This window comes from Palaemon carinicauda, chromosome 34 (assembly GCF_036898095.1).
Source record: "Palaemon carinicauda isolate YSFRI2023 chromosome 34, ASM3689809v2, whole genome shotgun sequence".
In the NCBI taxonomy this organism is placed as follows: Eukaryota; Metazoa; Arthropoda; class Malacostraca; order Decapoda; family Palaemonidae; genus Palaemon; species Palaemon carinicauda.
The window spans coordinates 39,109,860-39,124,859 of record NC_090758.1 but is presented as its reverse complement, the minus strand read 5'-3'; the positions used below and the strand labels follow the sequence as shown (position 1 = coordinate 39,124,859).

The 15,000-nt window shown below is 33.0% G+C and overlaps 3 protein-coding genes across 18 annotated transcripts in view; 2 read left to right on the top strand and 1 right to left on the bottom strand.

Moving 5' to 3' along the window:
* The window catches only part of LOC137627117 (tyrosine-protein phosphatase 10D-like), a 616,151-nt gene that overhangs the window by 244,527 nt on the left and 356,624 nt on the right, over positions 1-15,000 (bottom strand). The gene's annotated exons all lie outside the window — the stretch shown is intronic.
* LOC137627116 (uncharacterized) overlaps positions 1-15,000 on the top strand; it is a 486,416-nt gene that overhangs the window by 330,901 nt on the left and 140,515 nt on the right. The gene's annotated exons all lie outside the window — the stretch shown is intronic.
* LOC137627115 (tyrosine-protein phosphatase 10D-like) overlaps positions 1-15,000 on the top strand; it is a 124,610-nt gene that overhangs the window by 19,587 nt on the left and 90,023 nt on the right. The gene's annotated exons all lie outside the window — the stretch shown is intronic.

The following is a 15,000-nucleotide window of genomic DNA, read 5'->3' as shown; positions in this document are numbered from 1 at the left end:
GCACAAGGGAATGAAATGAGACCTTGAAAAAAAGACACTGACTTGAAAAAAAACTTATTAATTTTAGCTAGTGTCTCTTCAGAAATGCATACCATATGTAAGTAAATTATAACCTCAGATTAGACAGCCAGAGTAATCTAATTTAATATGCATTATTTCGAAGCTTTGTTTTCCTTGCAACTTTCTCTTTAGAGTTGAAATATTCACGAAAAGTAACTATGATTTGCTTAGCAGGAACTGATAAAGGGTTATTACAAGTATGTTGCAAATCTGTTGAATTTATATTGGCACTGGATGGCTCTTGACCAGCCTCTTTGTTTGTAACATTACCAATGTCTTCAACTTATTCATGTGAATTTCTCGTTCGTAGATAGTTATGTAGATAGCAACAAGCCAAAACAATTAACTATGATTTTTCTGGAGACAACAGAATAGCCCGACTCAAAACTACAAAGTGAGCTGTTAAAATGCCATATTGATTTCGATTATGCATCTTGCACGACCCAATCTATAATCAAAGACTCTCTTTTGCCCATCTGCTTGAGCCTGAGCATATGGCTTCTTTAGATTTGCTGACAATGGTAAACGATTATCACCAACAAAGACGAATGTTTTTTTTTTTTTTTCATACTATTTGGCTTTGGAAAATAAAAAACTTTCATGAAACATTCTTCCAATATTGGTTTCACCAAACACACCTTCTAATTGTAATAAAAAGATCCGTAATAGGTTACTTTCTAAATCTTTACACGTATCCCATCGAAGGCTTCAATAGAATTTGGATATTTCCATTTGCCATAAAATTTCTCTATAATAATGTTCCATTCAGTTCCTGTGGCTGCTAGCTGTAAAGACATTAACAGTGAAAGTAAATATTAATTATAATATTTCTATATTTATCTGACAATTTCTATGCACATATATCTGTTACATATGTAATATAGTCACTTAAAATTCCAAAAAGATTCGTGAAATATAGGGTCCCTATAGAATGGGGAGAAGAAAGTTAGAGGAGCAACGAAACCTTTTATCCTTTGCATGCAAACGTCTTTAACGAACTGACATCTACATGGGATATGGAGTTGTGGGATATGAATTCCTCAAAAGCAACATATGTTGAAAGATCTCTTAATGATAATATCTTTGAGGGTCAGATAGAGACTGCATTGGGACTCTGTTGTCACTTATCAGAAACATACCACACCAGGTACTTCCAACAGCATTCCAGAATCATCAGCAATAACGAAATACAAGATAATGAACATATGGCCCCACCTGATAGGTTCCAGCTACAAAATAATATTTCTGTTTTTTTTTTTCTTTTTCAATTTCAAAGAAATATGTTCAAAATCCCATAAAGTTTGATGGGAAATAATTATATTGTTTTTCCTACCTTGAAATATTTTGAGTCATTTTATAATGGTCCTACTGGTTTCAATAACAAGGGCACTGATAGACTGCGGAGACACAGCAGTTACAGATTTCAAGCCTTCAAAAGTGTTAACTGTGGCAAGATAAATCTGATTGACAATCTTTCAGTTGGTGAGGTAGCTTCTCTCCTGACTGTTTCTTTTTTGAGATCACGGGAGTTACCATAAACATTACCTTTTCGAAACATTCACAGTTTATCTTTAAAAAGTCTTAAAATCCTAACAATCACTTAATTCCAAGTATGATAAAAGATTTCCATGGCTATATTCATGTATCCTCTTATACAAGTCCTTCGTCCAGTGATATCATTTTCTTTTTTTTAATTCAAACAAAATATCACAGCAACTGAAAACAGGTAACACACTGTCTGTATGAAGACTAGTGAGGAACTAAATATTGACCATTACAGTCGACCTATGTGAGGGTATATGATTGACTCAATAAATGTTGAGGACGATTTTATATCATGTCAAAAGATTGATGGTGTAAGGGCACCTCAAGACAATACTACACCACCCATTACTTATCATTGGTCCTCGTTTCAATCTAGTCATAGGTATAGGTCCTATATCAGAAATGTATCGCACATTTTCTATATCATTTCGGGAAGCAATTCCAGGAAAGTCTCCCCGCGCTGATTTCCAGAGCCAGGCTGGGAGAAATAGAACGCCAACACACTCGCATTCAACAAAATCGAGAGCCTTTACAGGGGAGTACACTGGCTCCAAGAATTGGGCCAGATCTCCTTCTGATGATAAAAGAAGAAGAAGAAGAAGAAGAAGACGACGACGACGAAGAAGAAGAAGAAGAAGAAGAAGAAGAAGAAGAAGAAGAAGAAAAAAAGAAGAAGAAGAAGAAGAACCAAACGAGAGCCACAATTAACACGGTTCACTAACCATACACACGTTAAGGTCCAAAGATTACTCTATATCTGACTGTCAAAGCTGATATCACCTTAATGTTTACATGATACTCAGGACGTAGAGTAATAAACCATAATCAAGTGTGCTTAGACTAATTACATTAATGGAAAATTTAATGCAAAATGCATTTGGGAGAGCAATGATGTATAGTGTGAAAGTTGAAATAAGGATCTTCACCTTCGAAGCAAAAGAAAGAATAAATCGTACATCTTCCAATATCACTTACCTATGTTACTTTTACCACATAATCTAACAAAATGACAACACAAGACGAATATTTTAACATGTGCTAAATAAAGTTAAAACATTTAAAACTAAATCAAATAATAAATGTAAAAATCTCAAAAAAAATTAAATAACAGATTAGTCAATCTTAATAAGAGAAATAAACGTGGTTAAATACATAGTAATATGACCGGGGACTTAACTAGTCTCTTAAAAAAAAAAAAAAAAAAAAAAAAAAAAAAAAACATATAATGACTTGTACAAAAATCCCACGGAGACAGAATAAGTGACGACTTAGAAATGCAACGATGGGCGATGCACCTGCCATCAGTGATGATATTTTCTATTTATTTTTTTTTCTCTCTCAAAACGGAGTGAAATGGTGATATCTGGAATCTCTCGGATCAAATCGTGTGAATTAACTGAAAATAACCTCAGCCAAGTAGTGCATATTTTTTTTTCTCATAACTATTTAGTACGTTTATTTGTGCAAATATATTCTAGTACAGAGGTCGACATCCTTCCAAACTTCACGGACCACTAAATGCATAATACCAAATTAGGCGGACTACTAACATGAAATTTTAAAAAAGAAGGACAATACATTTATATAACTAGAAGGGACACTCGATATAGCACATACCTTCACCACCGCAACTTTTGTCACCAGAAATTTGAACTGATGATGTTGTGGGTATTTGATCTCAAAACACACAATTGAATTATTGACATTTTGGCACTTGTTTCATCCAAATCAGATCAAAATCGGTCTGGATATGGCAGAAAGACGTGTTTTACTTTTTCGTGACCTTGACATTGACCTTTGGCCCAATCACTCAAAGAAATCCAATCAAATTGTCATTGTATTATGGCCAGTCATCCCATCAAATTTCATGAGACTCGGTCAAGTGTTTTTTAGTTATGCTAATCACGAACAAACAGACACATAGAAGAAAATAAATACACAAACAAGAGTAATAATATCACTGTATCACGTTATATATCAGAAGATAGGCAATTGAATTTTGCACATTTCGGCACTAGTATCATGCAAATCAGATAGAAATTTACCACGTTATAGACAAAAGACAATTTCTAGCTTTTCGTGACCTTGACCTTCACCTTGACATTTGAACCCAATCAATCCTAAAATCCAAATTTATTGTCATTGGCTCATGGTTACTTATCCCACCAAATTTCATGAGATTCTGTCAAATAGTTTTGGAGTTATGCCAATCACAACCACACACACACACACACATACAAACATACACCTATCAAAACATAACCTTCACCGCAACGAAGTTGGTGAAGGTAATAACCATATTAGAACTTCTGTTGTTTCAATATTAAACGCAATATTCAATACATAATTCAATTCTAATTATTGATAAAACAAAAAATTTCAGTTTATTTAAGCTTTACACATTTTTACTTTGATGTTTACTACTGCTTGTTTGAAATAAGTTTGTGGGTTTTTGTCTCTAATTGGGTCAATGATGTCATTCCGAAATCGGTAGTGAGCCTTAATTCCTACGACAGATGTCAGTGTCTTTCATAAAATTATATTAGGGAAAATTTGATAGAAAATTTCCTTGCTTTTCACTCTGTCAAGGGTATGCACTCTTTATGGAGAGCCAAAAATTAGGTCTTGATAAGGATGAGTGGAATTTAGATGTTTGAGACTATCGTTGCATAATATATCGATGAGGCTTCCTTTATCATTCACACGTACATTTTTAATGTTAGTTTAAATGTCTGGTAGAAACGGATCTATCATCTGCATATTGCTATGCCTGGGATCTTCTTCCTTTGGGTAATAACAACCCAGAAATTCTGTCGATGAATGTAAGTGCTGTTGAAGTGTTATCAGACAAGAAGCGTTTAATAAAGATATGTCTTCAGCAACCATTTCCCTTTTTTTTTTTTTTTTTTTTTTTTTTTTTTTTTTTTTTTTTTTTTTTTTTTTTAGTACATCTATTTGGAAAAATTGAGCGGTTCCACTAGCCTAATATGAATTTTTTTAGTACAAGGGACTTTCAGAACACAATACCAGGATTTTTGACAAATCAAAATATAAGAATTTCCTTTCAACTTCAGTTCCCATTTTCTTTCTAATGGAGCCTGATGGAGACTGTGGTTGCTCTGATACATTGGTCAGGTCACGGTTCAGTGAAGATTTAATATTAGATTATCAATAGTTATTTTATCTTTGGTTCTATCGAAATACAAAATGTTTGCTTGACTTTTCTTGATAATTATGGGTTATTATATTCCACTTTACTTCAATCTGGAAGCCAAAACCAAAAGGAAGAATTGATAATTTAAGAAATAGTTACTCATCGTGTTTCATAAGTTTCACATATAAATTTTACAGATATATCAAACTATTCTTCACACTTTCATAAGACAAATCTTTGGTAAATAATATTAAAGAAAAAAAAATCGGAATCGCCCCTAATCTTCACATTCTTCAAAATTTGTGACACATTTTGGGTCCTGCAACAATGAAACACTCTCTCTTTCACTGTTGCCTGGTTATAGCTGGAGCCGGGAAGGATACAGTTATGAAAATAGTAAAACATGTCCCGTTTTATTTAATATGCGTTTCATGTAGGCATACACTACTTCAGGGAAAATGTTTTTATGATGTTTAATTTTCTTCTAATTAATATTGCTATTGATTAATTAATTATATTCTTTTCTGTTAAATACTGGATTAAAATGTTAAATGTTAAATATGCTTAAAATGCTGAATTTACAACACTAGGTTCTCTGTCTTCTGTGTAATTTGTATTAGGGTTTCCTGGAAAAAAAAAATAAGAAAACGATAATTGAAATATTATCCCATTTCTCCTGCAGACCACCAAAATTATTTCAAGGACCACTGGTTGGCGACCGCTGTTTTAGTTGACCAACCTGTTTTATAGTCTATTTATGACTGATCTATTTTTACGTTGTTACTGAGCTTAAAAATTATCATATATTTTGTTTGTCTCTTATATATAGTTTGTTTGTTTATTCCCTTATTTTCTTTTCTTTTCTTATTGGTCTGCTTCCCCTATTACAGTCCTTGGGCCTGTGGTATTATGCTTTCCCAACCTGGGTTGTGACTTGGATGATAATAATAATAATAATAATAATAATAATAATAATAATAATAATAATAATAATAATAACCACTGCTTCTTGGCATAGTTCTCTTCAGATTTGTTTCTTTCCTAAGTCTTGATGCACTGCGTCCTAAAGTAGCCTTTGCGTCGTGGTGGGAAGTGTGTCCACAATTTTATGTTTTCTTTTATGTTAACTTCCACTAAATCACGACTATGAGAATGCTCACCTTTTCCGTACAATTATTGTAATTTATATTATCCAAAGTTGTCTTTAATCATCCATTACCGTTATTTACTTCACATCACCATGTAATAGCACCTAGAGTTGCATAGTCTATTTTATATATAAATAGATTACAGCTTACGGTGTCTCATTCACTCTTTAATAAATATATTTCCTTGATGTTTTAATGTATAAGTACTTGAAATGCTCAATATCAATTTCTTGCTAGATACCGAGACTATCTTATGGCTTTCAGAGGCAATTAAAGTGCTCTTCACTTAAACTACTCATCGCTCAAATAGTTTGGCTGAAAATGACCATCGCTTAAAACGACTTAGCTGAAACTTACTTTATCGAACAGGTATAGAACAGGATATAGATTGTGGTTTGAAAACCAACTTGCAATTTAATGATGTGAATGAACGTGGAGATATTTTCATAGCTTTATTTTTTAGAGTTTTTCCTACTCAAGTGTATATTTTTGCAACAAAAATCACATTACTCTCGGTGATTGGTTAAAATGCACTGGTGTAACCGATTCAAATGACACGCTGTTTAAGAACACTTACATTTGAGACTAGTTTCCATAGTGGATTTCTATACTCTACACACTTCTGTGCCACGTGTCTTAAGATGAAATTTTGGTCTGTGCAACTTCTACCTTTTCTAAATCCTGCTTTTTCATCTCTCAGCTTTTCATCAATCTTACTCTTTAGTCTATCTAGATTGAACAATACTATATATTTTCATGACAATAGATGTAAGTGTGATTCCTCTGTAATTATTGTAATCAGTCAGGTCTCCTTTTTCTTTGCCAGTTCCACAAACACTTCTAGCTCCTATTTAACACGTTTCGCCTCTTCACGCTACATCCTATAAAATAATGCTATAAGTATTCCGGAAGTCATTTCATCTTCAGCAAATATCATCTCAGCAATTATTCCATTGTATTCAGGGCTTTTCATCTCTTCAGGGTTTTGAGAAAAGCTTCGACTTCAAACACACTGAATTCAGTCATGGGCACATCAAGGTGTTTCTTAGCTTCAGGTATATCAATCAGACAACTCTCCGCTTCTTTGAAATGACTCCTCAATCAAATGGACATAGTTTGAAATTACTCAACCGTTTCATGTGCCTTGAGTTGATTGTCGTAATGTTTCCCGGTGGAAAGAAGAAAGTGAGAGTTACTTTGTGTCAACTACGTACCCTGAACATTCTGGAAACGACAGGGAAAACAAACGTAAATTTAAGGAGAAAGCATCAGTCTTTCATCATCTAAAAAAACTGCAATTCTGGTGGATGCATGAAATTTGAAATGAAGTCAGATCAGTCCGGAAAAAAAATAAGAAAATAAATAAAAGACACTAGAGAATATCTTCTAGATAAGGTCATTGAAGGGGACAGCAACTTTCTCTCTTGCTCATTGGCCTATGCCAACATCAATGAAGAAGACCAACACCTCCTCATCAGAGGCTTCATGTTTGATCATGCTGGCATCACTAAAAAGTCCAGATATGGTTCAATACTTGAAGATAAAGTCTAGGGGACTACAAATATTACACCCAAATTGTAAGGGGAATATATATATTTCAAAAAGCCAAAGGAAGGCCAATAATAAAAACGTTTTATTGGTGCTTTAGAGGTTTATTCTTATTGCTAGCGAGGTAGTACTTGATACAAAACCTTATTAATCTTGACTTATGGTCAAAATATATAATGTTTTAACTGGAAATGCAAAAAAGAAAGGAAAAATTACATATAGCCATACGATAATCATAAAAAAATTTTATAATGTTATCAAAAATGGTAAAGATAGAGTGATTGAAATCACATATAGGCAAAACCATTTAATTCAAAACAAACAAACAAGTTCCATTATGAAGTGAGCGTTGAAGGAATATTATCACATAAATCAATAGGCACAATAAAATGAATGAATAATAAAATATTATTAAACTTTAAAGGTAATTTAAATGTGCAACCATGAAATATAACTTTACCAGATAGGTGCATAGAATTTCAGATGTATAATCAAAAAAATTCCAAAGTTTAGCCTAGATATTGAAATTCAAATAGAATAATTAAAGGGGTTATGACATTCATAGCCAACATATTTTGTTCATGAGGAGTTTCAAGAGGCACAAAGCCCTCTTGGCAAAAATAGTGAAGTAAAACCAAATAATTCACTAATATGATATTCACATGGACTACTGTATATCGCGGTGATATTAAAGGCATAGCTTACTCTAACACATAATCCTTTTACAGGCATCGCCTACTACAACATTTACAGTATAGCCTATTACAGCCATAGCTAACCCCAAAACATATGTAGCTTATTACAGGCATAACCCATCCCACACATATATAATATATATAAAAAATGCTAGGGTAAGCCTATTCAAATTTTCAACAGGTAGCCTAGGCCAAAAGGCCAAGTTTATAACCCATTCATTGTTGTTTACCACCTTTAAGCTGTGCATAAATGTTAATCCTTAAATTACAACCTGAAGTATTTCCTGTTGGACTGGACATATCTTCAGTAGCCTAAAACAATGCAGGCTAGGCCTTAGAAGGCAGGGCTTGATATTCATAATTAGGGAAATTCTTAAATTTATCAATGTATAACAAGTTGTAACTTTAGTATCACTTCTTTAAGCATTCATGACTATATAAGTAATATAGTTCAATGAATATTTAAATAATATTCCAGTCATATTTGGTTTGAAACTTCATCGGACTTTAACGACAAAATCCCTAAATAACATTTGCTAGTTCAGATTTATCTATTATTACACCAAAACTTTCTTAACTTAAGACTAACCACTAACATTCATGGCACTTCCAAAGAGCTGAATTTCATTCATTCAATTAATATCATATCTTGTTGCACAAAATGGCGCTAAAAATATGTAAACAAAATCCCAAGCGCTATTTTATAAACATGCAGAAAAAAAAAAAAAAAAAAACATGCCTAATGAATGTTAATTTCCACTCCCATTGTACGAATTCGAAATATGAGTGTTACAACAATAGTGATAGCTGTAGTCAACCTCTTTGATGTGAACATGTTTTTTTGTGAGCCAAGTTCGGTCCAACTTATACATGGCACATACATAAGCCAAAAAAAAATATAGTTAATGAGATATCGTATCTTAAGAAAGAGTCACATTTTCATTTTAATGTCTTTACTCTCATAAAGTTGAGATTTTGCTCCTATTTTGGACATTAAAAAATGAGTCAATTTAGCCTGAAATATAAAACTAATTACAAGTGATTCCAGAGTCACATTTATGGGGAGTCATCTGAAAAGTCTCTGGAAGTTGCCTTTAGCCGATATTATCTCAAAGCAGGCGACACACACTCGACTCTAGATAGGCCACTGAATGAAAGGAGGCTCTACATTGCCACAATTCTCTTCATAATTCAGAAGCAGCGTCATAATACCTTAGGCAACCCAAGAAGTATGAAATGTTAAGTCATTGTTTCAAGAGATTTTGATCTGGTTTCTTCAGATTTTACCATTGGGTTATATAAGTGATATGTAGTAATTATAAGGCCTGTCTGTGTTCAATGATATGTTGAAAGTTAAGAAATCAAGAGTTCGTGTTGTCTGTTTTAGCGTTTGAGAGTGATTTCAGAATTATTAATATGATGGTGTTGTTGTTATTTTTTGTTGATGTTGTTGCTATTGTTCTTTTCATGTCAGAAGTGTCTTTAATGTTTTTAGAAATGGTGGTCAAGAGACAACTCTCAATGTAAACAGGGGCCTTCCTGTTGTCAGCTAGTCATGTGAAGAAGATTTTATAAGTTCAAGTAATCATCATATTGGAGTTATGTAGTACATCATTGACGAAAAGTACTTTAGGTTTTTTAATATGCACCAATATTTATATCAAAATAGGGGGTGAAAGATTTTTGGGTCTTTGCATCCACTAATCCAGGCATGGACAACCTACAGCCCAAAAGCCAAAAGTGTTGTTTTGCAGACCCTGAGACTTTCTATGTTACTAGAATGTTTTCAATTGTATTTATTCATACAAGTAATCATCATTACCATAATTAGGAAAGAGATGTGTAAGTATTATTACTAATTGTAATTCAGCAATACGGACAGGGATTTGCTTCTTTGAAATCTGTAGAGCATATTGCTTTTGTTGTTGTTGTTGTTTTATATTGCCTTGCACTTTGTGAAGGGCCTTAATGAACCAACGTGCTAAATTTCTCAAGAAGCTTGAATCGTTTTGACTTTCAGATAGACCTTGATTCATGTGGATCGACTTTGGGACCAAGGAGGCAATTCTGTATTGTGAAAAATTTGTCGTGCTTTATATGTATTAATTTATCAAAAGAAATGAAAAAAAAAGAAAAAAAAAAGATCAAAACTATTTACACTAAGGTCAATGGCTAAAGGTCGAATCATAGAGATATTATAGCAAATACATGATTCATAAATATAGAGATTCAATCTGGAAATTTATTAGTTTAGATCAGAAATGTATTCCTCAGAGAAGAGAATCTGATCTACTACTTAGGTTGTTTTGTGTTTCAAATGTCCAACGATTTTATTCAACTCCAATTGGAAATAGTTAGAGAGAGAGAGAGAGAGAGAGAGAGAGAGAGAGAGAGAGAGAGAGAGAGAGAGAGAGAGAGAGAGAGAGAGAATTTACACCTTGCTTTACTGAGACAAACAATGAAATGAGACTTCTCAATCAGCAAACACATCTAAACGGTCAACATCACGTGACCATCACATTGGGACATCGTCCGTTGCAATAACGTTACATTTCTCTGTAAAATCAACTCAGATCTGTTGAAGAGAAATAACAAAGACAACAAAGTACCCTTACCACCTATATACTGCTTTTAAGTAATGTCCATATGATAATGATAGAAGGTCTATATTAAACTCAGTTATTATTAAGGATAAATTTATTGTATCAAAAATAGTATATTATCAGTAAAATCTATATCTCTAAGCAAAAATTAATATTGAGCTAAGTAATCAGGTGCAGAGCATTAATTGTTCTATTAATACAAAGAAAAATACAATCCAGGTTGTTTATATGAATATAATTCAACAAAATGATATTCCCAGATAGCATGGAATATATATTAAAACCAATGCATATCATGGTCACTTGTATGAATTAAGTAACCATCGGAATTCAAATATTGGTATAGATAGTATATAAGATTATATGTTAACAAAAATATTCAAGAAGGTTACGAAATATATAGTCTATATACCTAAATAGTACAGTCTAAGTATGCCGTAAACCGACATTCAGAACTCTATAAAGAAAATAGTACATTAATTGGACAGTGATATCATTATGTATTAAAGAAAAATACCATTATATTAAGGGACATAACTATAATATATGACATACAAATACATTTCATGAGGCCATTGAAAATATATGTACACAAAAATATATCATTCCTGATAAGCCATAAATATATAACCGAAAGAGATTCTGACAAAAGAGGAAAACGGTAATGGAAAATGTTCTGGTTTTCTGGTAGTAGCGCAGAAATATGATAATTTTTTTAATATATAATGACTTTTAGAGTTATCAATTTAACTTTGTGCAAGAGAAGGAGCTAATGATACTTTGGAGTGAGATAGAACCCACAATGACCATAGCGAGTAGCATTATTTGTGGGAAGAAGCAGATGTTAGGATGAGAAGGTTGATTTTTTGAGAAGGAATTGAAAGGTTATGGAATTTAGGAATGTTTGAAAGTGTGCCTGTACAAGTGGAGGGAAAAACAGACTGTAAAAGGGGGTGAAACGTACACTGAGGGTATGGTTTAGTACCAAAGTGCGGTCATTTATTCTTTTAAATTATTGATGAAAATGGTAAATTAATTAAGTTCACTGTTCACCATGTACTTTGGCCCACCTTCTCCATGAGGGGTATGCTTCAAGGCTACACTAATTTTTTATTCCACTTTAGGAAGGGAAACTAAAACCACATCAATATATTTCTCATAAAGGATATTGTTTCAAGTTAATGTTGAAATAATCAATTCTGTACACTTACTGAATACCAAATGCAGATAGAAAGATCAGCTTTAAATATTTACACAGTAAATGGTTTCCCTTTGGAGTGAGTGTATGTGCAGTGAATGAAGTAAACATAGTAGGTATTACTTTCAAGGAAAATGAATACTCGTTTACTTATCAGAATGGTGAGCAGCAACAGGGACATGTATTAATGCTGCGGCATATTGGGCTATGACATTCACATACATCACACATGTAATTGATTTGGGGCTCCAGTTCAGGTGATACTTAAAACAATGGGGGTGTCTCCAAATGACACATTACTACTCTTAATGTGATTCAGCTGCTTTGCTGATTTGATGGCTGAGGACTTGGCTGTGCCACACTGTCAGAAGAGATACAGGCTGTTACTGCTTACTGAATTTTTACAAAAGAGAGAGAGAGAGAGAAAGAGAGAGAGAGAGAGAGAGAGAGAGAGAGAGAGAGAGAGAGAGAGAGAGAGAGAGAGAGAGAGAGAGAGAGAGAGAGAGAGAATGTTTCAATCAAAGCCAACAGCTTACTCAGAAAAAAACTACGATAGAAGGAAAGAAAAGAGAAAAAATACTCTTTTTAAGGTGGCATAAAATTATCTATCCTCTTATATTTTGATGTTTTTCTTTTACATTTATTATCATACAGAATTCTGTCCTTTTATGAGCCAACATTACATAAAGGATTCAGGAAAGAACGAAACCAGTTGAAAAGATTAAAAGGTATGAGAGGAAAAACCAAATAAGTTAAACCTCTTCTTCAACATGATAATTCACATGAAACCTTCTTTTTTGTCGGGTTTATTATTATTATTATTATTATTATTATTATTATTATTACTATTATTTGTTTATATGTTCAGATGTCACCATTTTTTTTTTTTTTATCTTTATAGACTAATTCCTTCAAATGCTATGAATTTTGTATTGCTTAATGAATAATCCCTTTAATCTTTTACCTCAACCATTAATCCATTACTTGGGTCACTTCACTTGTCTGTTGATCAAAGGTTAAGCACCGATGACACTTACCTTAAGACGGTGACCAAACTGCTGATCAGTTGAGTTCTTTCGAGTTCCGATCAACCAAGAGGCTGCAATGATCACTCAAGCGGATTCAGGATGATTTGTTGGGATGAAGATTTCCTTGTCTCTTTTCTCAAGAAGAGAAATATAACTAATATTTTTCTTTTTAAATATATGTTAAATGCATCTTGTCTAATGGCTGAAGACAAACAAATTTAGTAAAATCCATATGCTGAACTAGGCAATTTTTTATGATTTTCTAAAGACATAAGTTGACTGTTTGAAACCCTTAATTAATATCTACTTCTTTCTCTGAATCAGAGACAACAGAATAATTTAGGACAAAACAGATAAAACACTTCAAGTTGCAATTATTTGTAGACATTTGGAGAAAGAGAGGAATGGAATTATTGTTAATAATTACTTGTGTTTTCCTCTCTGCATATCTGTCTGTCTGTCTGTCTGTAGTGCAGGAGTGAGACATCCAACCTCTTTCCCTTTTTACTGCTGATTGAAGGAAGACATTAACTCTTACTTCCTACTAAAAGAAACAGAGGAAAAATTAATATCAAATTAAGTACAAGAAAGTACTGGAATATAAAAAGTTTTCAAAATTGTTCTAATGTAGTAGATTCTCGAAAAAAAAAAAAAACATTATTCATCATGAATAATAGTAATGATAACAATAATGGTGATAATAATAATGACAATATACAAAACTTCCAAAGGAAAATTATTTTTCCTTTTCATTTAACCCTTTAAGAGTAATAAATATAATAAGTTTCCTTCAATTCATTTGCAGTAGTGACTCCAAAGTCTTTTCCTTAAAAATCCTTACCTTTTTTTTCTCTTCGGCACAGTTACATGTTCATTCTCTTTTGACCAGAAGGTGACTCAGGGGTTTTGGCTGACGTTGGTCTAGCATGTCAGCTACTCTTGAGTCCAACAGATGATGATGAACAATATCCCGGTGTATCAGTTATTCAGTCAGTCAGTCAGTCTCCTTTTTTACCAGTACATCTTATCTGTGAAAGGAAACAGCATCAAATACAGAGTTCAAGAGCACTGCAAAAGATAAAATCTCTGCAAGAGAAATCTTGTTGTGATATATGTTTACTCTGACCCTTAATTGCCAAATAAGAATGATCAACTAGATTCAATATTAAATATAATTTTATGCAGGATTGAAGTTACACATAAGACACTTAACAGGTAAGATTATCGAAACTTATTTACTTTTAATAAATATAATTTTGCCTTGACCAATTACTTAATATAAAAAATGGTAAAATAAAGGAGTTGTAGACACGAAACTCTATAAAGAAAAAAAAAGAGGAAGATGACTCTAAAGAAGACTAAAGTTAAGGAACGACTGCTTCTGGTACTTACCGCCATCAATCCGAGATAAACAATGTAGACCTTTCTGGGAGCTGCACCCTGATGTCAGATTCTGGTTCCAGAATGCAGATAATGTCTGCAAAGCCGTTAACTGAAACTTGCCCCTTCCCTTCATGTGCTTGATGGATGTAGAGTGCCCATCCTCAAAAGTAAAAGCCTTAGATGAGGAGAGCCGCCATAGTGAGAGTGAGTAAATCATTCACACAGTTCCGCGAGGCCTTGTTTGGAGCTTCCCTTGTCGTTCCTGTCCTCTGAAACCCTGGGTAAGGTGTAGCTCAGGACTTTGCGAGGAAGGACTAGCTGATGCAAGCACTAAAAGGAGAATATACAAACATACAAAATTATACTTCGTAAAACAGAACTATTAACTGCCTCTTGCTTAAGGATCAATGCTAAATTGATTAAATAAACAAAATACATTTATATTATTATATATAGTTACCTTTTGCTATTATTATCTAAAAATAATAATAAATTGTCTGAAAACCCAGAATCAATGTTTATTTATCTTTGTGAAAACTAACTAATTAGAGACAAAAGAGAAAAAGAACCACAATCTGCAATTACTGTAGACATTTGGTCATAATTACACCTGTGTTCCTCCCTCTCATTCTTTTTCT